The sequence below is a fragment of the Hesperophylax consimilis genome, chromosome 12 (genome assembly GCF_061612785.1).
Source record: "Hesperophylax consimilis isolate HC1 chromosome 12, BYU_Hcon_1.0, whole genome shotgun sequence".
In the NCBI taxonomy this organism is placed as follows: domain Eukaryota; kingdom Metazoa; phylum Arthropoda; class Insecta; order Trichoptera; family Limnephilidae; genus Hesperophylax; species Hesperophylax consimilis.
Window position 1 is genome coordinate 35102687 of NC_142847.1, and position 25259 is coordinate 35127945.

Sequence of the window (25259 nt, forward strand, 5' to 3'; positions counted from 1 at the left end):
ATATATAAACCATCCCGAAGAAATTCTCTAATCAAAATCCGTTGCGTAGTTTAGAAGAACTAAGCGCACATACAGACGCGGATAACTCGTAATGAAGGTGAAGCTGTAATAATGTGCTATAGAAATAGGGGTAAAACTAGTCCCAGCGAGAGCTCGTACGGACATCATCAACGTTCGTCCTCTTCCATCTCACGCATCTTGTTTTAAAAGCAAAAGACAAAACATACTAGAACGATGACGTCACGTACGATCTCTTGCTGGGACTAGTATAGGTACTGACGTCAATTACTCTGTGCAGGTAGAGGTATATAACACAACCTAGTCGGACACGATTGGTCAGCAGTTTTCAGTTTTCGCTGTTAGCAGAGTCGGCAATATAACCGCGATTGTAGACAGTTTTATTAATTAAAAATAAAAATATCCCCAGGCAGCAGGGAACCAATAATTATTACTAGTTAGCAAGGAACAAATCGGTTACCGGTTATCACTTTTTGGTAGGCAGCGGGGAAATTACCGCTAATCTCTGTATAGTAAGTACATATGTTACAAAATAGTAAAAAAGCCCTTATTACCTTTTATACTTGCATGTAGGTACCTACCTCAAATTTGTAATATTCTCCGAAATATGTTGGTGCATAACCGTTTTATCGAGAAAATGAATAAATAAATTGTTAGATCACATCATTTTGTAATATACAAATACAAGTTAAAATAATTTATGTTGGAAGCTGACTAAATTCCAATGAAGCCACAGAAACTAGATGTTATTTACCAACTCCCAGATTTTTACCCATTTCTAGTCACTATAATTCAACGGCCTCCGTGGTCGAGGGGCAAAGCTCTCGCAAATTCCCAACAAAAAAGGAACTATTTAAAAAAATTCCAATTCTAAAACTTTTATAAATTTTGAAAAGCTGTATTTTGCAAACTATTCAGTCTACAGAGACGGTTCTATTATCGAAAATCACTCCTTCAGGGTTAAATCGCCAAAAACAAGAAAGGGAGAAAATTTCGTGTTTTTATTTTTGATATGATGTTGTGTTCGTCGCCCGAGGTCGGAAACCTGGATTAATCAATTCAACTTTATAAACAACTCACCAAAAATCATAACTACCAGACCTGACGCAGTCTGATGTACATGGTTACTTTACTGGACTATTATAACTTGTTAGAGGAATAAAAGGTTTTATTGTTTAATGTGTAAAGTGGTTGAGTGTGGCGGGTACGTTTAGATGTTATGTTAAGGTTAGTTTGAGGCAGGAGTTATGTAAGGGCAGTCTATTAATTTCAATAAATTAAATAAGAACAATCATGCACAACTAATAAACATCGACTTAAATTACGCTTATTAATAAAATAGTGAAGCCGACGTGATCCTTTTGCACTAATCGCAGTTGGTCAGTATGGTTGACATTTCCTGATATATTTATATACAAATATTCAGAACAAAGGAATGAAAATGACCCGATAGCAGTAACGCATCAATGTCATTAAAACTCCGAGGAACTGCAGAAATTAATAAAGCCAATGATTATTTTATTGCAATAAAAAGTAGGACTCACCTCATCGAGTATGCTTGGGATACCGGAACACCATCGTCACTGGCATTGAGCTAATATTACACACTTGTACTGCTACACTTGACGGTAACACTGAAACAAATAAAATATCTATTAAACAGTGGAAAAGTCAAATTAAATTTAGCCAAAGTTTCGGACACTGCAATGCTGTCTAAATGTCAATGCGTTGGCTAAAGAAGGAGTTAGCGCAACACGGCATAACACCCCAAAAACAAATAACCAAAATACTTTTGGCCGTGAAAATCTTAAATTAAAGTGGCACATAAATATCCCTAACCTAAAATTTTCTAAAAATTTTTTATTTCGATATCGATTATTAATATTACGTACTATAGATGCAAGAATATTAGTGTACGACATATACCTTTTTAATGAAGATGTGTAGTAAATATGACAAAATTTTCAGACACAAATGATTTTACAAAAAAATTGAAAATTGATCAAAGTCACTCCAATTTACGGTAGGCGTACAATATAGAGAAGAGCTTTAAAACCATAATTAATTTAAAGCCGCATTTAAAGGTAAAAATAACAATACTTCAAGGGACAAGAATTAAATCTCTGTTAAAAAATGAAGAAGGAACTAAGATGTTTGCCGCAATCCGCAATACGTTTGTCTCGTCGGAGGAGGAAAGTCAAGATTACTGCGACAGATAAAAAAATAAATAAGTGCTCCACAAAGGGTGGGGAGTGGAAGAGGAGTTGTTTGCCTTCAAACGGAGCAAAGGTCCCACAAAGGCTCCGATCAGGCATTAACAATGTGTACGCACAAAAGGGGATTTGTCGGTTTTCCGAGGAAATAATTGTCCTTTGATCGGGACTTTACATTGCCGGTTGTCGGGAAGGAGAGCTGAGAACTGCGAACTGCGGAGACTCCGTCTGACGTATGCATCGACATTTTGTTTTTACCTGCTTTTTGTAATATTTTTGGAAATCGTAGATAACGCAATCTAGAAACAGAGTAATGATGACTTCTTACATAGAGAGCTGAAACCGTGTTAATTTGTCATTACGGAAATGTCAAATTTATATTTTCACTTTTTTGAAAAAACATACATGGTGTTCTGAAACTAGTGGCACAAGCTAGAAATCTGTGAATCTAGAGAACCCAAAATCCATCACCTTCTTAGTTTCGATATGATCATTTTGATTTTTTTCCGGCAACTAAAGGGATTAGGATTAGATCGGCAACCGATAGAGATCATATTTAAACTTCTGACTATAAACCACTCTTTTTTTTCAATTATAAACTCCACACGGCCCTTTTAGGCCATTTATTAATTTATTTTAATTACTCGTTGTCGACTTTGGGGATAATATGTGGAGGGTGTTTTTAAGGAAAGGAAAAAGAGTAAATTCTGGGAAAGAAAATGTATAAATACATTCCTCCCGCTGCGGTGCAAGACGATGAGTCGAAAAACCAGCTGGAGAGGACAAAAGCTCTCTCACGATCCGGCCCGCCTCGCAGCTGGCCCGCCAAAATTATTAACGAACCACATTGAGTGATCTATTGCAAAAGTGTTGGTTATCCTATAAATTGTTCACGGGGCGGCGGTACCCACACCTGCCTCTCTACTAACTAATACATACACCAAAACATCGTTGGTTAGGAACGAGTAAACCCGTGTTCCGCAAATAGCTCATTCATCTTTTTGGCATCCAAACATGAGTGACATTGAAATACCTTCGCATTCCCGATAAAGCAGATAGCATCTTGAATTCCAAGAATTCCTAAGCGATTCCAAATAAAGAATCATGGAATACAACCGCCGATATGTGCAATATTTATTGCTCGCCGAATAAAAATACGGCAAAGACCGCGTCCGGGCACCGCAAAACAAACTCGGCAAAAAATAACAAATGCATATCTATAAACATGCCAAAGATTAAAAAATACATATGTACATAAATGCATACCTGGAATTCCAGATACGAAATCGCTTAGCCGCGTTTCATGTTTCACGGTGGATTGTTCAGTGGATGATATAAATTAAAACGAATACGATTGATACGCAACGCGACAGTTGTTAAATAAATAGTCATATTTGTTAAGCTCTTTACAGACTGATAACGGATGTGGGATACGGCGGTATCCGGGTTTAACATATAAACAGCGACGCGCGACGGTTACTTCTCAAGTCGTGCCTCACTGATAACAAATTTTGCTAATTTATTAAGAACTTCTTTAAATTATTCATAAACCGGTTAAAAACGGAGTTGCAAACCGTTAACGAAAGAATTGATAGGTTTCCCGATAAACTTTTAGTAAATACCAATGTATTGACACGATTTCGGAACACGTATTCATAAAACATTTTCGTATTTCGTCATTTTATAAGACAAACCGCAGGTGCATGAACACGTATTATCAGGAAGCGTCCTGCAGTACCGTTACTAACCGGATTACCAATAATTTTAAGAGACTTTTAATAAATCAGCAATACTCATTTTCTGTACCCTCTAACTAATAAAGGAGTTTTAATTTATTATTTCATTTTATTTTATTTATTTATTTCATTGCATTACCTTTGTCATTACTTATTACATTTGTTTACTGACAATAATACATGTGTATTTGAATTAAATGTGTACAAGTGTTATTATGTCTTGTCAGGAGATTTTGAAGAATTGTCACACAACTGATTATCAATTGTGTATAATTTAAAACACGTTTATTAGTGAGGCCCACAGTACAGTATAAAATATAGTACTTAGTTGTTGGACAGGTAATATGCAGGGGTCAATTCTTTTCGCAGTTATAGCTTAAAGACAACTTTTCAGGGCATTGCAGCAAAAATAATTTATTTTAAACTGTACGTGCCGGAGCATTGGAAGATGGTTGTCTTAAACCGGAATGGCATTCCGGTTTGTTCCGATTGCGTCAAAGCGGCAAAAAGTTATCAACCAAAATAATTATTGCCATCATTGTCCTAAAGTTATTTATGTAGATACGCTAATCCCGTCATTCAAACCATTAATAAATGCAATTTTCATAGGGTCATAGTAATAAGACAAAATAAATAGTTTAAATTATTTTAATAAATATTAAATATTCCTGACGAAGAAACCATTGGTTTTGAAACATGTCGATCCTTTTTTGATTAAATTGTGGTGTATCCAAAGTTATCTATTTTATTTGAACTAAAAGACGCCACAGATTGATGAGATTTCATGAATGCTAATATCTTTTTTTTTCTAAATATTTCGTTTTCAGTTTTCGGTAAAAAAATGCAAAATAAATAGATGTGGGGTAGTCATCAATTTTTCAAGCTAAACACTGAATCCAATAAAAGTAAAACAAAAACGGGGAAACCTTCGCAAATGGAGTAGGTAGAATTCGTCCGATTTTAGTGTCAAAGAGTCATTCCGAAATTCGCTATATCATTCTATTAATCTGCGCGCGCCCCCCGCTGACCGCGTCAAAGGCCCGCGCCGTCACATCAAAGCGAAGGGAGCCGCGCGGGCGGGGGCGGGGGCGGGGGCGGGGCGCGGGGCCGCCCATGGCCCGCCGCCCGCCGCCCGCGCCAGGTGGGACTGTGACACGCTCCCGTCACTCTCCGCCGTCATCTTATCTGTCCTATCTGCCGCTTATCGGCTGCTATCTCCAATACGCTATACACTGACTCTGTTGACTGACTGTACGCTGCACGCTGTACGATAACCACTATCTCACTATATTAGTGAAATTAGTGTACGGTGTGCGGTGCGCTATCTCGCGGTTGTGGTTTGATTTCAGCATTCAGTGTGCTTTTCAGAGACCTTCAGGAAGCACGTATTCATGATGTAAAAATTATATTCAACCACCAGTCTTATAAAATTCCTTTCGGTCATTTTTGACGCGTTTTTTTAAAATATATTGTACTAAATATTATTTGAGTGGAAGCCTGGAAAAGTATATTATGTAATTTTAAATTATAATAATTAAAATAAAATAACTTTGTTTAAATACCACTTTATTGTATATATTTATAACCAACCGGTTTCAGTTCAGCCCGAACCTTCATCAGGGTTAATAAAAACATATTAAATTAATTACAGAGGTGTATGGGTACTTATAGTTAAGCTGGAAGAGGGAGAGAGAACATCAACTTTGGTGGGGGTGGAAGACTTAGGTAGGAGAGAGGGGGTAAACATAGGTGCAGGAAATGGAAATATATTTAAAATGGGGCTGTTTGTTAAATCTAATTGTTTATTTAGTAAATTGATTTTATTGACTTTAAGGGATTTTTTTATCTCGAGTGCTTCTAAATTGTTGAGGCGTAGACCTATCCCGTTTCTATGTAATACTTCTACACCTGAAGGCTTATCAAATGAGTGATCTTTATCTATTAAATGTGTTGCAAATTCCGAAAAACCTATGTTGTTTAAGCATCTCAAGTGCTCAACTACCCGCGTTTGAACATTTCTTGCAGTTTTACCAATGTAAAATGCTTCGCAGTCGTTACATTTAAGTTTATAGATGCCAGAATGACTTAAATTATTTTCTTTATCTTTTGAGTTAATTAAAAGTTTACCTAGGTTATTATTGGTATAAAAAGCGGCTTTAATTTCTGTTGGAAATTTTAAAACACATGAGGACGAGAAATTATTAATGTATAAAATTCTACGCCAACCATGGTTTTTATTTACTGCGATGTTGGGGATACTATTGTACAGGAATTTATTACAAAATATGAGTCGTTGTTTTTTTGCAAGGATTTTATCAATTAAGGTATGGGTATATCCGTTATTTATGGCGATAGATTTGATTATAGAGAGTTCAATATTGAAGTTGACTTTAGATAGCGGAATAGTGACAAGTCTGTGGACCATAGAATGGAAGGCAGAATGTTTATGGGAAATTGGATGGTTAGAAGTACTATGAATGACTGTATCGGTAAAAGTAGGTTTTCTATAAATATTAAAATTAAATTTATTATTAATAATGGAAAGGGATAGGTCTAGAAAATTTAAACTGTAATTAGTACCTATTTCTACTGTAAACTGAATATTTTTATGGAACGAATTAAGGAGGGACAAGAAGGAATTAAGTTGACGTTCTGTACCTTTCCATATGCAAAAAATGTCATCAACATAACGTTTCCACATAAAAACGTTATTTAAAAGAGGTGAGTTAGAACTAAAAATATTTTTTTCCAAGTTATCCATGAAGATGTCAGCAAATAGAGGACTCGTAGGAAGACCCATGGGTAGTCCGTATTTTTGTTGGACTATAGCGTCATTAAATTTAAAGTAGTTTTGGTTAAGACAGATGTTAAACATTCGGGCAAGATCGTCAGAAAGATCTTTTGGTAGGTTTGAATTTGTTAATAAATTAGACAGTATAGTTCTACATTCGGGTACAGGTACATTTGGGAATAAATTTACAACATCGAAAGAAACTAATTTACAGTTATTGGGTAGAGACAAATCTTTTAAATTATTGACTAATTCATAGGAATTCTTAATTGTATACACAGGGGAAAATACATTTGAATTATTAAATAAGTGAGTCACAAAGGAAGCTAATTTGTAATTTGGGGAATTACAGCATGATACTACAGGTCTAATGGGGCTATTAGTTTTGTGGATTTTTAAGAATCCATATAGTCTTGGGATTTTTGGGTTTTTCGTGAGGAATTTGACATTATCATATGACAGATCTTGAAAAACTGGTGATTTACAAACTTTTAATGCGTTTTTGATGTGTTGTTGAAACTTATTAGTAGGGTCAGTTCGTAGAGTTTCGAAATTGTCATTACTGATGAAGTTGTGCACTTTAGAGTTGTATTCCGAACGGTTCATTATTATTATTGTATTGCCTTTGTCGGCTTTTGTTAAAACTAAATTTTCATTAGTTAACTTTTTACGAATATTGTTTGCTTGTTGATTTTCTGGATAAAACTTTGGAATATATTTAGGGATTAAATCTTGAAGAATTTCAGCACTCTTATATTGGTATGTAGTTGGAAAGAATTGTAAGGCTGTCTGCATGTCCACTGCTACATTTTCAATCGCACTGTTAACATTATTTTTAGTATAGTGAAGGTTGTGTTTTAAACCTTTTGAGAGTAATGTAATCTCTTTTGGGGTAAACTGTACAGAAGATAAATTTTGTACCCGATCATAAAATGTATGTTGTGAAGATGGTGGTTGGTTATCACTAGTTTTAGAATTACAGAGATTTTTTAGTTTTTTTTCCAGGATTAAACGTTTTTTGAATGATTCTATTGAAACATAATTCCTAATTTTATCGTCAAAGAGATCCCATTCAACTGGGTGGAGATTATGCACTAATTCAATATGTAAAATTTTGACTTTTAATTTAATGTTATTTCTTTGTTTATATGCATTAATTAAATCTTCTTTTAACCACGCCATTTTAGCTTTATGAATTGAAGAGGACACTGGTAAATTATTGTTAAAACTTGAAGTCAAATAATTGGGGAACACTTTCATTTTAATACACTGTTTATAAAAGTTGATATTGATACACATAATTCTGTATTTAATTGAATATTTTTTATACATTATTGCTTGTTTGGCCGTACTCGCCGATATTAATTTTTCACTTGTAGCAAACACTTTGTGGGTATACATAATTATAATAATTAAAATAAAATAACTTTGTTTAAATACCACTTTATTGTATATATTTATAACCAACCGGTTTCAGTTCAGCCCGAACCTTCATCAGGGTTAATAAAAACATATTAAATTAATTACAGAGGTGTATGGGTACTTATAGTTAAGCTGGAAGAGGGAGAGAGAACATCAACTTTGGTGGGGGTGGAAGACTTAGGTAGGAGAGAGGGGGTAAACATAGGTGCAGGAAATGGAAATATATTTAAAATGGGGCTGTTTGTTAAATCTAATTGTTTATTTAGTAAATTGATTTTATTGACTTTAAGGGATTTTTTTATCTCGAGTGCTTCTAAATTGTTGAGGCGTAGACCTATCCCGTTTCTATGTAATACTTCTACACCTGAAGGCTTATCAAATGAGTGATCTTTATCTATTAAATGTGTTGCAAATTCCGAAAAACCTATGTTGTTTAAGCATCTCAAGTGCTCAACTACCCGCGTTTGAACATTTCTTGCAGTTTTACCAATGTAAAATGCTTCGCAGTCGTTACATTTAAGTTTATAGATGCCAGAATGACTTAAATTATTTTCTTTATCTTTTGAGTTAATTAAAAGTTTACCTAGGTTATTATTGGTATAAAAAGCGGCTTTAATTTCTGTTGGAAATTTTAAAACACATGAGGACGAGAAATTATTAATGTATAAAATTCTACGCCAACCATGGTTTTTATTTACTGCGATGTTGGGGATACTATTGTACAGGAATTTATTACAAAATATGAGTCTCTTCAATTCATAAAGCTAAAATGGCGTGGTTAAAAGAAGATTTAATTAATGCATATAAACAAAGAAATAACATTAAATTAAAAGTCAAAATTTTACATATTGAATTAGTGCATAATCTCCACCCAGTTGAATGGGATCTCTTTGACGATAAAATTAGGAATTATGTTTCAATAGAATCATTCAAAAAACGTTTAATCCTGGAAAAAAAACTAAAAAATCTCTGTAATTCTAAAACTAGTGATAACCAACCACCATCTTCACAACATACATTTTATGATCGGGTACAAAATTTATCTTCTGTACAGTTTACCCCAAAAGAGATTACATTACTCTCAAAAGGTTTAAAACACAACTTTCACTATACTAAAAATAATGTTAACAGTGCGATTGAAAATGTAGCAGTGGACATGCAGACAGCCTTACAATTCTTTCCAACTACATACCAATATAAGAGTGCTGAAATTCTTCAAGATTTAATCCCTAAATATATTCCAAAGTTTTATCCAGAAAATCAACAAGCAAACAATATTCGTAAAAAGTTAACTAATGAAAATTTAGTTTTAACAAAAGCCGACAAAGGCAATACAATAATAATAATGAACCGTTCGGAATACAACTCTAAAGTGCACAACTTCATCAGTAATGACAATTTCGAAACTCTACGAACTGACCCTACTAATAAGTTTCAACAACACATCAAAAACGCATTAAAAGTTTGTAAATCACCAGTTTTTCAAGATCTGTCATATGATAATGTCAAATTCCTCACGAAAAACCCAAAAATCCCAAGACTATATGGATTCTTAAAAATCCACAAAACTAATAGCCCCATTAGACCTGTAGTATCATGCTGTAATTCCCCAAATTACAAATTAGCTTCCTTTGTGACTCACTTATTTAATAATTCAAATGTATTTTCCCCTGTGTATACAATTAAGAATTCCTATGAATTAGTCAATAATTTAAAAGATTTGTCTCTACCCAATAACTGTAAATTAGTTTCTTTCGATGTTGTAAATTTATTCCCAAATGTACCTGTACCCGAATGTAGAACTATACTGTCTAATTTATTAACAAATTCAAACCTACCAAAAGATCTTTCTGACGATCTTGCCCGAATGTTTAACATCTGTCTTAACCAAAACTACTTTAAATTTAATGACGCTATAGTCCAACAAAAATACGGACTACCCATGGGTCTTCCTACGAGTCCTCTATTTGCTGACATCTTCATGGATAACTTGGAAAAAAATATTTTTAGTTCTAACTCACCTCTTTTAAATAACGTTTTTATGTGGAAACGTTATGTTGATGACATTTTTTGCATATGGAAAGGTACAGAACGTCAACTTAATTCCTTCTTGTCCCTCCTTAATTCGTTCCATAAAAATATTCAGTTTACAGTAGAAATAGGTACTAATTACAGTTTAAATTTTCTAGACCTATCCCTTTCCATTATTAATAATAAATTTAATTTTAATATTTATAGAAAACCTACTTTTACCGATACAGTCATTCATAGTACTTCTAACCATCCAATTTCCCATAAACATTCTGCCTTCCATTCTATGGTCCACAGACTTGTCACTATTCCGCTATCTAAAGTCAACTTCAATATTGAACTCTCTATAATCAAATCTATCGCCATAAATAACGGATATACCCATACCTTAATTGATAAAATCCTTGCAAAAAAACAACGACTCATATTTTGTAATAAATTCCTGTACAATAGTATCCCCAACATCGCAGTAAATAAAAACCATGGTTGGCGTAGAATTTTATACATTAATAATTTCTCGTCCTCATGTGTTTTAAAATTTCCAACAGAAATTAAAGCCGCTTTTTATACCAATAATAACCTAGGTAAACTTTTAATTAACTCAAAAGATAAAGAAAATAATTTAAGTCATTCTGGCATCTATAAACTTAAATGTAACGACTGCGAAGCATTTTACATTGGTAAAACTGCAAGAAATGTTCAAACGCGGGTAGTTGAGCACTTGAGATGCTTAAACAACATAGGTTTTTCGGAATTTGCAACACATTTAATAGATAAAGATCACTCATTTGATAAGCCTTCAGGTGTAGAAGTATTACATAGAAACGGGATAGGTCTACGCCTCAACAATTTAGAAGCACTCGAGATAAAAAAATCCCTTAAAGTCAATAAAATCAATTTACTAAATAAACAATTAGATTTAACAAACAGCCCCATTTTAAATATATTTCCATTTCCTGCACCTATGTTTACCCCCTCTCTCCTACCTAAGTCTTCCACCCCCACCAAAGTTGATGTTCTCTCTCCCTCTTCCAGCTTAACTATAAGTACCCATACACCTCTGTAATTAATTTAATATGTTTTTATTAACCCTGATGAAGGTTCGGGCTGAACTGAAACCGGTTGGTTATAAATATATACAATAAAGTGGTATTTAAACAAAGTTATTTTATTTTAATTATTATAATTATGTATACCCACAAAGTGTTTGCTACAAGTGAAAAATTAATATCGGCGAGTACGGCCAAACAAGCAATAATGTATAAAAAATATTCAATTAAATACAGAATTATGTGTATCAATATCAACTTTTATAAACAGTGTATTAAAATGAAAGTGTTCCCCAATTATTTGACTTCAAGTTTTAACAATAATTTACCAGTGTCCTCTTCAATTCATAAAGCTAAAATGGCGTGGTTAAAAGAAGATTTAATTAATGCATATAAACAAAGAAATAACATTAAATTAAAAGTCAAAATTTTACATATTGAATTAGTGCATAATCTCCACCCAGTTGAATGGGATCTCTTTGACGATAAAATTAGGAATTATGTTTCAATAGAATCATTCAAAAAACGTTTAATCCTGGAAAAAAAACTAAAAAATCTCTGTAATTCTAAAACTAGTGATAACCAACCACCATCTTCACAACATACATTTTATGATCGGGTACAAAATTTATCTTCTGTACAGTTTACCCCAAAAGAGATTACATTACTCTCAAAAGGTTTAAAACACAACCTTCACTATACTAAAAATAATGTTAACAGTGCGATTGAAAATGTAGCAGTGGACATGCAGACAGCCTTACAATTCTTTCCAACTACATACCAATATAAGAGTGCTGAAATTCTTCAAGATTTAATCCCTAAATATATTCCAAAGTTTTATCCAGAAAATCAACAAGCAAACAATATTCGTAAAAAGTTAACTAATGAAAATTTAGTTTTAACAAAAGCCGACAAAGGCAATACAATAATAATAATGAACCGTTCGGAATACAACTCTAAAGTGCACAACTTCATCAGTAATGACAATTTCGAAACTCTACGAACTGACCCTACTAATAAGTTTCAACAACACATCAAAAACGCATTAAAAGTTTGTAAATCACCAGTTTTTCAAGATCTGTCATATGATAATGTCAAATTCCTCACGAAAAACCCAAAAATCCCAAGACTATATGGATTCTTAAAAATCCACAAAACTAATAGCCCCATTAGACCTGTAGTATCATGCTGTAATTCCCCAAATTACAAATTAGCTTCCTTTGTGACTCACTTATTTAATAATTCAAATGTATTTTCCCCTGTGTATACAATTAAGAATTCCTATGAATTAGTCAATAATTTAAAAGATTTGTCTCTACCCAATAACTGTAAATTAGTTTCTTTCGATGTTGTAAATTTATTCCCAAATGTACCTGTACCCGAATGTAGAACTATACTGTCTAATTTATTAACAAATTCAAACCTACCAAAAGATCTTTCTGACGATCTTGCCCGAATGTTTAACATCTGTCTTAACCAAAACTACTTTAAATTTAATGACGCTATAGTCCAACAAAAATACGGACTACCCATGGGTCTTCCTACGAGTCCTCTATTTGCTGACATCTTCATGGATAACTTGGAAAAAAATATTTTTAGTTCTAACTCACCTCTTTTAAATAACGTTTTTATGTGGAAACGTTATGTTGATGACATTTTTTGCATATGGAAAGGTACAGAACGTCAACTTAATTCCTTCTTGTCCCTCCTTAATTCGTTCCATAAAAATATTCAGTTTACAGTAGAAATAGGTACTAATTACAGTTTAAATTTTCTAGACCTATCCCTTTCCATTATTAATAATAAATTTAATTTTAATATTTATAGAAAACCTACTTTTACCGATACAGTCATTCATAGTACTTCTAACCATCCAATTTCCCATAAACATTCTGCCTTCCATTCTATGGTCCACAGACTTGTCACTATTCCGCTATCTAAAGTCAACTTCAATATTGAACTCTCTATAATCAAATCTATCGCCATAAATAACGGATATACCCATACCTTAATTGATAAAATCCTTGCAAAAAAACAACGACTCATATTTTGTAATAAATTCCTGTACAATAGTATCCCCAACATCGCAGTAAATAAAAACCATGGTTGGCGTAGAATTTTATACATTAATAATTTCTCGTCCTCATGTGTTTTAAAATTTCCAACAGAAATTAAAGCCGCTTTTTATACCAATAATAACCTAGGTAAACTTTTAATTAACTCAAAAGATAAAGAAAATAATTTAAGTCATTCTGGCATCTATAAACTTAAATGTAACGACTGCGAAGCATTTTACATTGGTAAAACTGCAAGAAATGTTCAAACGCGGGTAGTTGAGCACTTGAGATGCTTAAACAACATAGGTTTTTCGGAATTTGCAACACATTTAATAGATAAAGATCACTCATTTGATAAGCCTTCAGGTGTAGAAGTATTACATAGAAACGGGATAGGTCTACGCCTCAACAATTTAGAAGCACTCGAGATAAAAAAATCCCTTAAAGTCAATAAAATCAATTTACTAAATAAACAATTAGATTTAACAAACAGCCCCATTTTAAATATATTTCCATTTCCTGCACCTATGTTTACCCCCTCTCTCCTACCTAAGTCTTCCACCCCCACCAAAGTTGATGTTCTCTCTCCCTCTTCCAGCTTAACTATAAGTACCCATACACCTCTGTAATTAATTTAATATGTTTTTATTAACCCTGATGAAGGTTCGGGCTGAACTGAAACCGGTTGGTTATAAATATATACAATAAAGTGGTATTTAAACAAAGTTATTTTATTTTAATTATTATAATTATGTATACCCACAAAGTGTTTGCTACAAGTGAAAAATTAATTTTAAATTATTTACGATTTTTTTTTAAACTACAATATATTTTATTTTCTTAAGCTTGTATTTAACTGTGACATGCAATTATTTTTATGATATAAAATATATGTTTAAACACTCGCTATTATAGCGAGGTTAATTCATACTTTATGAAATAAACGAAAATTATTAGTGTTTGATAATTTATAAATTTTCAATTTGAGAGGCGGGTATGGGTACCGCCGCCCCGGGAATCATTGATTGGATAACCAACACCACCGTCATAAGAAAGCATACATTTCTGACATAAGTCACTACGAGTGTTCGCAACGTTTGGTGACTTTGCAGGGGTGCCCGGGTTCATGGGGTGAGGTTTGTCTAGGTCTTGGCGATAGATGCATTTGCTCACCTAGTGCGTGGCGAATCGATAGGGAGAGACTGGTTGAAGGTGACTTTTTCACCCTTCATACCTTTATCTTTCCCAGAACTTCCTCTCCTTCTTTACCATAAAAAATACCCTCCACACAGCATCCCCAGAAGATGACATAGGCCCTGAGGCATTTTTTTTCTCAGGGCCTACAGTAAAATTAATAGTTTTATCAAATCTGCATATTGAACTCGGCATCCAACGAGGAAATACCAAGAACACCGCATACAGTAGATTTCGAATTTGACAACACAACACTGTACACAATGAACTGGGTATCGAACAAGGAAGTACACCGCGGAAAGCAGACTGCACATTTGACAACACAACCCACAACACTCGACATAATGAACTGGGCATCCAACAAGGAAGTACCAAGGACACCGCAGCCAGCAGACTGCACATTTGACAACACAACACACATCACTCGACATAATGAACTGGGCATCCAACAAGGAAGTACCAAGGACACCGCAGCCAGCAGACTGCACATTTGACAACACAACACACATCACTCGACATAATGAACTGGGCATCCAACAAGGAAGTACCAAGGACACCGCAGCCAGCAGACTGCACATTTGACAACACAACACACATCACTCGACATAATGAACTGGGCATCCAACAAGGAAGTACCAAGGACACCGCAGCCAGCAGACTGCACATTTGACAACACAACACACATCACTCGACATAATGAACTGGGCATCCAACAAGGAAGTGCTAAGAACACCGCAGACTGCACATTTGACAACACACACAATGCACATTTGACAACACACACAACACTCGACATAATTGGAAATAAGATATTCAAAGGAATGTGTAGTGATCTACATCCAGTTTGTTAAATTATTGAACGACAGATTAATCATGCATTTACTACAACATTTCTTATTTTAACATTCTCAAAATTTTCGGAAGTTTGGAATAGTACAAAATAAGTGTTAAGTTTTTTAAAAAACTGTTTTTTTTTTAACACTTTTTATAAGTTAGATAATAATAAGAAAAGTAACCGAAAATGGAAAATAACACATTTTAATAGCTATTCTTCACGACATGCATTAACATAATTATATTTAGAATAGTTTTAAAACATATATATTTTTAACTAAACCCAAACTAAGAACCTATTTTAGGTTTATATTTTGGAACAAAAACTTTATAATAACCTACCAAGAGCCGTAAAGGAAATCACAAGTCTGGACGCTTTTCATGGGATGTGTGCTGTAGATACATATGTAAAAAAAAAAATTGTATGCGAAGGTGCTACAAGGTACCAATATAATTAAGTTAACTGAAACAAATTTTTTAACCAATATAATTGTATTTCTTAAACTGTATTTTTATATTTTTAATTTGTAAATTTGTCCTATGAAAAAAATGCATATTATATCGAAATAAATTGACCAATCGGTGGCTGGGTTGACATCGATTTGGGTCCCACCCAGGCGTAGCGTGTTCAATTCCTCGGCTGGCTAAGTTCTCCATCACAACACAAGCAACATTTTCCGCTTACTGTAGTGTTAGTAGGAGATTTTAAAATACTGTCAGTTTATTCGTGACCCGGGAGTTTTCTCTAACTTTAAAAATATATATATATACAAACAAAATAAGGGAATAAAATAACTAACATTCGCATCAATATGGCAGCCTTGTCAAAAATCGATTCTAATTTTTATTAAATAACTACATTTAAAATCAATACATTTCTGTTGTGTGGTATCCTGAACATGTCGTGGGGACGATTACTTATAGTACAGTGTACAAATGTAATGAATCTGAAGGCGAACGTTATTATTTCAAAAATACACCACTTGAGCTTTGAAAAAATGATACTCTCTTTGAAGGGAGACATCAAAGAAAAAGTTTCCTAATATATGAACGGGGGAGTTTATTTCCGAAGTATTTTATTTAAAAATAGTCATTATTTGTACGCAACCAAATAATAATGTTGGGTAACATCCTCTTCTGAGACAAACAAGACAGGGAAAAATAAAATGATACTCGAAGTGTACGAGTTATAAGCGGAAAGCCGTTATATCTCAGCTTTAGGTACGAGATTCCTGTAATCAAATCAAAGGCGAGCAACAAAAAACTTAATCACCACGCGGTATTAAGCTCACATTCCGGTGAGGGAATGATGACGAGTTAAGCCGTTCTGGTTTTCACTGACGACAATGGAGATCAAAGGCAACACGATGTATGCAGAATGATCTTAGTCTTGTAGCGGTGGTACGTATGAATTAATATAACCTCTCATTTACAATTCGACTCACGAACGTTTTGGATCAAAGCTCGACAATTTAATTATTGTACCATAAATAAAAGCACTCTGGTAAATGAATTTCGCAGCGCACAGCAGCCAATAGCCAGAGAGAGACAGGGCAAGGGAGAGGGAGAGAGAGCGGTGGTCAAATACATGAACTGCCATTTACTAAGCCAATGGACCGTTTCACCGGTTGCCTAATTTGCCATCGTTTTGTTTACAATATTTTAGTACACGCAACTGACCTAATGCGTTACGCTATAGAACGAACATCACGATTTTGAAGCATCATTGTCATAACCGAACGCTTATACAAAAATTATTGATAGTATTTTTAAATGGTACCTAGAATGTTAAACAATAATGAAATGTTTTTATTATTATGGTGTTTTGTAGAAGTCCATTTAATTTTTATTTATTTAACTTTAAATTGATCCAATTCATTTGGGTACCGCCGCCCAGGGAACGATTCATTGGATAACCAACACCCCTGCCACAGGTCACCCAATATGGTTCGTTACATTTGGAGAATTAGCAGGAGTGCCCGAGTTCATGGGGTGAGGGTACTCTAGGTCAAAAATTACCAACTGTGTGGCGGGCTGGATTTGGGGGAGACTGGTTGAGGGAGAACTTTTTACATCTCCAGCAAGCAGGACTCTCTCGACCCATTGCCTCTTTCTCTGACCCATCCTACAGCACCGCAGTGGGAGCGTCACAACTGGACACGCGTTTGAACCCCAGATGCCTACCCACCCCTCATACCTTTTCTCCTTCCCAGATATTCATCTCCTCCCTTTCCTTAAAGAAAACTCTCCACACAGCATGCTCAATGATGACATAGGCCCATAGGGAAATAATTTTCCTCGAGGCCTTCTGTGTGGAGCTAATGTGAAAAAGGGCGCTCATGTCTAATATCACAATAAGTTTAATAGTAATTGTAATATTTAATCATTGAAGATAATATTATATACTGTTATTGTGTTAAATTTGTAGAACTATATTTATTTTTTTATTTATTTACTAAACCTTAAACATTTTATGTGGAAACTTCACGGGTTAATGCAAAATGTAAAATGTAATTATTTACTTCTTCAAATTTTGCAAATTCACTTTGTGGCACCATTTTATTAATAAAATAATTAAAACACGATATAAAGATTATCGTGGTAAAAACAAAGTGTTTTAATTATTTTATTAATTGAATTATTTAAATAAAATTGTAAAACTGTTTGTTTCTCCAATACACTTAAATTAAAATAAAGATCCACAGTTGGTCTGCTCCACTCATTCCCAAAATGGTATATAAAAATGTATATTTAATGGTAGGGGTCGATAAAGACCTGCAGGGGGCCCATGTAAATGTACAAAAAAAATTGGGGGTGCATGATATGTAAATGGGGTTTCCCGCAAAACGTCCTAGATCACAAGGCCGGGACACTGAATCAAATCAGCCACCTAACTTGTATGGTGCTTGTACTCCAAAAACGATATATATATTTTTTTAATTAAGTAAAACATTTTAAAATGTTTTAATAAATAAGAATAAATCGAAAAAAAATTGAAACGAAATTTCTTGTAAAATCCTATACAAATTAGGAGGCTGCTTTGAGTGACTGTCCCGGCCTTGTGATCTAGGAGGTTTTGGTTCACGAGAGTGAATCCCGTCTAAGTCAATTTTAGGCTACATTTTTTGGGAATGTCACTTTTTTGTGGTTTCATATGGAATAGTTTTCAAAGTAAAACAGTAATGTGATTTTTAAAATTTTGTAGATACAAATAAAAAAGCTATATAAATTATTTATTTAACTATTATAACCAATTTCTTAAGCCTTTTCTGTAATGATTTTTACAGATTACACTTCAAAATTTATTTAATTGTTCCATTCTTCATTTTTTAAAGTTTATAAGCTACCTATATTACAAAGGTAGAGAATCCCGCTTATGTGTTCGTGATTGCCACCAAAAGTTGATATAATGCATTGGCATCGACAACGAGTCTGTCTGTTCAGTTTCAACTAGATAGGATGTCGGGAAGTGGGTTAGTTTCCCTTCTAAGATTTGTATTAATTCATTCTTTCACGAAAGCAAAGGTGAAATTCAAATAGATGTATTTAAAATAAAATAAAGAAGACAGAGGGATAGAATTTTATAGTTATAAACTTTGTAATGCTACGTAGATAACTCTGGACACGTGGAAAAAGCTTTTAAGTAAATTGAATGCTAAAAAAAATTGTTTTTAAACCTTTGATCATTTTTTCTCTACTTTAAGATTATGTTAGATTAAAAAAATATAAATGTGAGAAATTTTGTATGAAAATATCCAACGTTTTGAAGAAATAATATTTTTAACGAAAATATTAAATCTAAATTAAAATAACGTGCAACTACTTGACTGGGTAAAATATACGTATTACAATCATTCGATTCACCAAGGAAACTAGATAAAATTATATACCTAAATCTAGAAGTCAGTGTCACTCTGACTTTATTGTGTATTGACTGATGGCGCCACTTATTTAGAAAGATAAAATGATAATATCTGAAAATATTTTACAAAGATTATCTCCCGCGCTGTTTGGAGGAATTAATTCCTTCTACCAGTGGCGCAACGTTACTAGGTTCAGCTAGTGTTTCCATAATCGCACAACTGTAAATGTACTGCAATGCAAATATGACTAACTGAGATTATGGACTTAGTTTATCTCAAATATGTAAATGAATATATAGATAGCTTGAGTGAAGATTTCTACATTACAATTTGAAAGCGTGAATAATATACTTCTATATACTGTAAACGGTCTAAATAACAGTGCACTACGTAGAACAAAGAACAAAAACTAGAAGTGCCTTCAACACAAATTTGAATGGAAATGTGCCATAGACTTATAGTACCTTTAGGTTCTAGATCATTTAGCACCCGGTCCGTCTCTCTTAAGGCGCAATTCCACTGAGGCAACACCGAAAGACAAAAGGCATGCTAAATATTTCCCACTGTTCACCATTTCTGGGTGTGCGATTATGCAGACTGCACAGTTGTACCTAATCAATTTTTGAATAAATTTTAGTAAAAAAAACTACACAGCTTTTGTCATACGCACCTTTTTACCTTCCAGATGCAAGGTTCGCTGACTGACCGACTGACAGAACTGTGCATTTATCGTTACAGACTGCACAGTTTTATAGAATCAAATTTTATTTAGATTTTAGTCAAAAACTGCACAGTTTTTGTAATAAACTTGATCTGATTTAACTGTACCTAGATGCTTTAGTGATCTGGCATTTTTTAACGTTTTTTGAATTGATGTATTGCTCAAAACATCGATTTTGTCTTATAGCATAATTCATAGACCTTATAGTGACAGGAATGCTAATTTTTATGACGATTCATTATTTTTGTGGGATCAGGCTATCTATCGATGGTGAATTTGTCACATAGGAACAGTTTCCGTGAACAACATCGCGAAAATACCGAAAAACGGTGTAACGGCGACATTCAAAGAGGAGAACGCTATTACTAATCAAAGTCCGGTGCATATATACAGTTGGCGGGGTAAACAAACAATAGTGGTGACAATACTCCCCGCTATTGCTAATTAGGCCGTAATGGTGAATTGATCGGCCGGCGTGTCCGCCCAATACCGCGACGGTGACAGGGCGTGCTACGCCACTGCCGTCATGCAAAACAAATAAAACACCGCGGTCACGTGCAGAACCAAAGGGGTACGTATTCGAACTCGTTAAAAAGGGGTATCTGCTTATACCAACATTGGTATATCTTTCTTTTCAGGTGTTCATTCACTTCTGATCATTTCAAATACATAGAGCTTACTTACTTACTTGTTGACAAAAGGGGGCGAAATTAATGGAACGCTCAAAAAATATCCTGTGTCGCAGTGATTTTCAAAGTGGTCGAGATATCGTTGGTAGGGCCTAGGAGGGTGGTGGTTTCAATGACAACCCAAAAGTGTAACGAAAAACAACAATTGGTTGCGAAAATAGTTATACAAGGTGTCCGGGGATAAAGTTCGCTAATTTCAGGAGGTGATTCTACGTCATTATAGAAGTAAAAAAGATAAATAAATTTTTCGAAATTCCAACATTTTAAGGTAGTTTTCAGGGAAATAAGATGCTATTTTTTACACAGAACAATAAATGATCTATGGAAAAAAAATGTGGGAATAAAATTAAATTTCGAAAATAGTTATATATCTTTTTTACTTCTACCATTATGTAGAATCACATCCCAAAGTAAGCGCACTTTATATATTTTACTTGTACCGTTATGTAGAATCACCTCCCGAAGTTAGCGCACTTTGTACATGTATGCTAGGGCACTGTATATAAAACTCAATTCTCGGACATTATCTAAACCTTGTTCAGACTTCAAAAGTGCAAAGCGCCCCTGAGGTGATATCTCACAAAAGCAGCGCTATACAAATTGTTTTTTACAATGATCTATCCTATTACTAACCATAGACTAGACTAACTTTTATCAACTTATGGCTAACAGATTGCATCCACCGGTTCGTCTATCACTAATACAAAACTTTATGTGTAATGCATTTGACCAATGAACGTGATGCTGCATCAGAATGTACATATATATTATTATACATCTATATTCTGTACAGGCAGATAATATACAGGACTACGCTTACCCGGGAGATTCACACTGTTTATTGTTTATTAGAGAAATTTAAATACAGTTCGTAAGCAATAGACATAATTGGAACACATTAAATTGAAAATGCTATTATTAATTCCGGTATTTATTTTAATAATACACGGAATCTTTGATACATTATATCATTAGAATATAATTATAGAAAACTTAGTAGGTACGCCAGTTGCCCAAATAATCCGAAGCTCAGCATTTATCACAAAGCTGTGCATTAAGCTAGTACAATACATTCCTAATACAGCAGGTAGGCCAAACAGTTCATATTAAAAGTAAAGGAATAATAATAACGCGTGTCGCTGTCGCCGTGGCTGGTCGGGCGGTGTTAACAGCGCCGCGTCGCATGTACAGAAAATACTAGTAAAAAGCAACCGATGGTTTGCCGTGTTTGGTTTATCAAAAATGCAATCAAAGAGACGCGGTTACCTGCACAGTGCACATTGGCTGCGAGCGCGACCGACCAGTCGGACAACCTTCCAGCGACGAGGGGTGTCCAAACTATGTAGTGATGTGCACCCGGGAATATTCTCAGGCCTAACATAAATTTAATGTAGTGATGTGCACCCGGTAATATTCTCAGGCCTAACAGAAATTTAATGAAGTGATGTGCACCCGGGAATATTCTCAGGCCTAACATAAATTTAATGTAGTGATGTGCACCCGGGAATATTCTCAGGCCTAACATAAATTTAATGTAGTGATGTGCACCCGGTAATATTCTCAGGCCTAACAGAAATTTAATGAAGTGATGTGCACCCGGGAATATTCTCAGGCCTAACATAAATTTAATTGTTGTGATGTGCACCCGGGAATATTCCCAGGACTAACATAAATTTAATGTAGTGATGTGCACCCAGGAATATGCCCAGGTCTAACGTAAATTCCCCAAAGTCGGGAATTTATTGTTTTTATTAAGAAATTTACAATGGAAATTTATTTTATTTTAGGGAAATCAACAGTTGGAATATGGTGGGTTTATACATATGGAATCTACTTAACTGAGAAACCAATTATAGATTTCCTCATAATACTTACCTATAAAATATTTGATAAATCTAAAAGAAAATTAACATGTATTGTATAATAAATGTATAATTATAACAAGAGATACTCCATAATCTACGCCATTACATAACATATTGTTACATTTTATGTAGTTTGGTTTAGTTGGTGTACTGAATACATTTTTTTAATATAAGATGTTATTGCAATTGCAGATATCTAATCTACATCAGAGAGAATTTTATAATATGTCGAATTTTATACAGTCTCTTAATAACTGAGTATGTCTCCCAATTATTTTCAGTGTGATGAAAACGTATAACATTTATAGAGTTAATGACCACATTAATACTATCATTATGATATCTACAAAAATTACGAAGTTATGAATTTTTAAAGTAAACTTCGGTAAAATGTCTAAAACCGTGCCTCAAGACGTCACTTGAGAAACAAATCAGTACAATTGTCATGATTCAAATGGCAGTAATTGTAGCTATGTAGGACCGGGAAATCACACGCTTCCGTCAAAATATTAATAAATTCAACATTTTGAAGGTGATTACGGCTTAGGTGTCGAAGATTACCATTGAATATTTTCCAAAAATCCTCATATACCCTGTCCTCTAATAATATTTATAATAATAATTTATTATATATTTATCATATATTATTGATGTCGCTATTCCTAATTCCTGTAATATTCAAAAATCTGTTTCTGAAAAAATAAGAAAATACACAAATCTATTTTGGAAATGAAATTAAAAGAATTTGGCATTCTCAGATTATAAAAATTTTACCATTTGTTATTTCGGCTACTGGCATTATACCTAGCTCTCTCATTAAAAGAATTTATACATTACGAAAGATTTTTTAAATATTTATATTGAGGGATCAGTAGGATTTATAGGTCCAATTAGAAGTTCTACCGAGCCGAACCCTCTGATATGAACATATTATATGGAGTCGGTGAATTATTTTCCCATTTGATCTCTGGTGATTTGAAGTGTTGTTCTTGTATTATTTTTAATTTATTATGCTTATATGTATAATGCACTTGCATAATGTGGATTGATTAGATGATCATATGTGGAAAAGTGTGTGGAAGGGTTTAGTTTTTCCTGTGGGGAAGATTTAACCCGGACATAAAGTCGGAAAATTTAAAAAAAATGTTTGGCTAATTTATATAGCGCCTTTTCGTGAAAAATCACATCAAAGAATGCTCTAATTAATATGATATATTTGTAAATAATATAAAAATTTTATTTTGTGAGAAAACATCATTGGTTAGTCTGGTTATTTCACCATTTAAACGAAAATTCCCGCAACATTTCCCGTTTCGGGAATATTCCAAAAAAAATATCCCAGGGAATTTAACCATCACTACGACAACCCCGATTACTGATTTACTTTGATATGATAAGGAATCAACAGAAAATAGGAAAATTTTAAGGAACCTTGCCAAATTTCATTTAAATTATAAATAACAAATAAAAAATTGGGATCAAACGTTTATACGTATATTACAAAATTGAAATTTCAAAAATATTTAACGTACAATATAAATTAATTAATAATAACGAAAGAAAAGGCATGGTGCCCAATAGGTATGATTGCACCTTATATTATTTGCATGTAACATTAACCTATATAATCGATGGTTGAAACTACGACATTCGTAAAAATAGAAAATCTGTTTATCATAACCAAAAACCATTGAATTCTACGAACCAAATACAAAAATTCTATTCAAAAGTCTATTTCAAGCAACATTCCTTTTCTGAAAGGTGTTTTTTTTCATATTATCGTCATTCTGTGACGATAATATGTGCAAATACACTTATTTTAGATAATGCATTTAAATTATTATATTAGTGTACAAATTCATTAATTTAAAATATATGTTTAAATTTGCACTTCGGGAGATGGGATTGATGTCTTGTTTTGAACCCCCGACCTCAGGTTCCAGAGTTAAAGATCTTGTGTTGTTGTGACCTTCGTTTCTTATGTTGACTTGTTTAAATTAACAGATATCGAAATACCTGATGAAATTAGTATCTGCCTATCACTACATTTATTATATATATGTTCTCATAAAGTATTATGTGGGTAGATGTAGGTTGTACGTAGGTGCATACACTATTTAAAAGCCCCACGAAACTTAAATCCAAATCTGTTTCTATAGAAGAATGTCTGTGGCAGACGACGTAAATTTGATTGTTATACAAATCTACAAATATTCAGGAAATTGATGAAATTTTGCACACTTGACCTTTAAAACAAGAGAAAGGCCATTGTCTATGTCTGATTAAAAAAAACTCTGTGTAATGTCCGAGCAACGTCGAAGACTTTATCTTCTATTTATATAAAGAAGAGAGTCTTTGGTGGGTGGACACGCGTGCGTACGGAGTGGTTTTGATTTTTAAGCAAATCTACAGTTTTATTTCGAAATTGATGAAATGTTACACACATTACAATAAGAGGAATGTCACTGTCTGTACGTCATTTTTAAAAACTCCGAGCAAAGCCCGGGCAACTGTGTATCGAGACAAAACTTTTTCACGAATTATTTTATCTTATAAAAGTCATACCTATCAAAGCACAGCCCTCAAAGCCGGCAAACTAGCGTCCTACGGTCTCTACCTATCTACTACAGATTTATGGAATCCCTTTTATGGGCGGCGTTTAGGTTATTTGTTTTGATAGCATTGGTAGGTGTAGTCAGATAGGTACTTAGTACTACTACTGGATATTCAGCTGGGGTGGAATCAATGTGTTTTGATTACCCGGTGGAATCAAACG

The 25259-nt window shown here is 33.8% G+C and overlaps 1 protein-coding gene across 4 annotated transcripts in view; it reads right to left on the reverse strand.

Moving 5' to 3' along the window:
- The window catches only part of Axn (protein axin), a 251789-nt gene that overhangs the window by 81147 nt on the left and 145383 nt on the right, over positions 1-25259 (reverse strand). For 3 of the 4 annotated variants that reach the window (XM_089638388.1, XM_089638384.1, XM_089638385.1), the window contains exon 3: positions 1563-1652. The gene's annotated coding sequence lies outside the window, so the exon portion shown is untranslated. Of the gene's footprint in view, positions 1-1562; positions 1671-25259 lie in introns of all 4 variants that reach the window. The other variant, XM_089638386.1, reaches the window with a different exon arrangement.